We start from the raw sequence: 1,933 nt of genomic DNA, 5'->3' as shown, positions 1-1,933 counted from the left end.
AAAGTCATTATTTTCCGTCTAATGTCTTGAAATTCCCGTCTCCGTGGGAGAGTCTACTAAAGCCATATGCTCAGAGGAGGAGTATGCCCCTGGGAGGAAGAAGTGGCTGGCATTGTTATTTTTGAGTCCTTGTCTTCATTAGCACAAAGCTGGAACGAGGTGCCTGTTGGAGGAAGACCACCTGGAAGGCTGAAGTTCAAAACCAGCACAGAGATGTCCCATGCAGATCACCCCCCCCCCAATCCATGTGCCAGCCCCTGAAGTGACTCTTGCTAAACATAAACCCCAAGGACAGCCGTGTGGATTAGGAACATCAAGATCCAGCCTGTGGCAGGACTTCGGGCCTGCAACCGTCTCAAATGGCTATGAAAAAGAATCACTGAAAATTTCTCTTCAAAGTTGCATGAGTTCTGGTAGGAAAAAAGTCCAAAGAATTCAGCTTCCTCAGGGACCGTGGCCTTCTTTCTTCTCCAGGTTGAAAATGCTCAGAGAGAGAACCTCTTGTAATATTTGAATTTCTTCTCTTCCCCTGATGCTCTGAAACATTAATCCTGCAAGCATTCTTCCCTTAGCTGTCAGGATTTCCTATTTGCTTTTGGACAGGCAGAGGACACAAGCCATCCGATGTTCCAAGCCAGGCACGTGGAAGCCTGTACCTGTGGGACTCCTCCCCCCGACCCTGCTGTTGGCGACACAGACCCGGTTAACCAATTCAAGGCAATTACCCGGGCAGTTTCTGGATAATTGGCAGTCTCATTTGAAAGGTTGTAAATAAGCAAAACAGTGAAGCCCAGATTTCACTCATTAATTCATTCCCTACAGACCAGCTAATGGTGATAAATGACCCTGCAGATACCAGCCTTGTGAATTTAGTTACATCAGTGATTGAGATAAACAGTTGTGTGTGTGTGTGTGTGTGTGTGTGTGTGTGTGTGTGTGTGTGTGTGTGCACGCGCGCGCGCGCTCAGTGATGCCTCTTGGAGTACCTTGGAGTGTCACTTTCAAAATTGACTGATTGATTTGAGAAGCAGAGAAGAAAAGACAGCAAGCTCCCATCTGCTGGTTCACTCTCCACATGCCAGCAATGGTCAGGGCTGGGCCAGGGTGAAGCTGGGAGTTGGGAGTTCAATCCAGATCTCCCATATAGGTGACAGAACCGAGGCCTTCAGCTGTCACCACGGCCTCCCAGGGTCGGCATTACCAGGAAGCTAGGGTCAGAATCTGGTGCTGAGAAAGGGACCCCGACTCACAGATATGGGGCCAGGCATCTGAGCTACTGTGCTCACCACCCACCCCAGCATAGTCTGCGAAGCGACAACACCCTCTGTCTCGTGAACGGAAGGGAGATGCAAACTTGCCGCTTCGGAACAGAAGTGGCGAACAGATGAGTTTCAAACGAGTGGTGAACGTTCTTGGCATGATTTCGTAAAGCCAAGGGTTTCCAGTGCTTTCCTTCCTATGTATACTGGCAAATTTTATTTCTAAGCCACCTGTGATACCCACATCCTATATCAGGGTGCCAAGACTATACTTTCAGGGATCATTTCTATAGTTGTTAACTATATCAGGGTGCCTGGTTCAAGTCCCAGCTACTCTGCTTCCAACCCAGCCTCGTGGTCCTGGAGGCAGCGGATGATATTCCAAATGCCTGAACCCCTGCCACCTGCATGGGAGACCCCGATGGCACTCCAGGCTCCTGAACCCCTCCCTCCCTGCCACCCTCGTGGGAGACCCCGATGACATTCCAGGCTCCTGGCTTCCTCCTAGCCTGGCCTGGTCCTAGCTGTTATAAACATTTGGGAAATGAACCAGGAGATGACCATCAGTTTCTGTAACACTGCTTTTTAATTTATTAATAAATTGATGTATTTATTATCTTAAAATATTTTTATTTGAAAGGTAGATTTAAGAAGAAAAGGAGAGACACAGAGCT

At 48.4% G+C, this 1,933-nt stretch overlaps 1 pseudogene; it reads left to right on the top strand.

Annotated features, from left to right (window-relative positions):
• Positions 1 to 1,521: 1,521 nt before the first annotated feature.
• On the top strand, positions 1,522 to 1,627 carry LOC121158120 (annotated as a pseudogene).
• The last annotated feature ends 306 nt before the right edge of the window (positions 1,628 to 1,933 follow it).

This window comes from Ochotona curzoniae, unplaced genomic scaffold (genome assembly GCF_017591425.1).
Source record: "Ochotona curzoniae isolate NIBS_2020 unplaced genomic scaffold, NIBS_Ocur_1.0 contig_3622, whole genome shotgun sequence".
In the NCBI taxonomy this organism is placed as follows: Eukaryota; Metazoa; Chordata; class Mammalia; order Lagomorpha; family Ochotonidae; genus Ochotona; species Ochotona curzoniae.
This window is presented reverse-complemented; position numbering and strand designations above follow the sequence as displayed.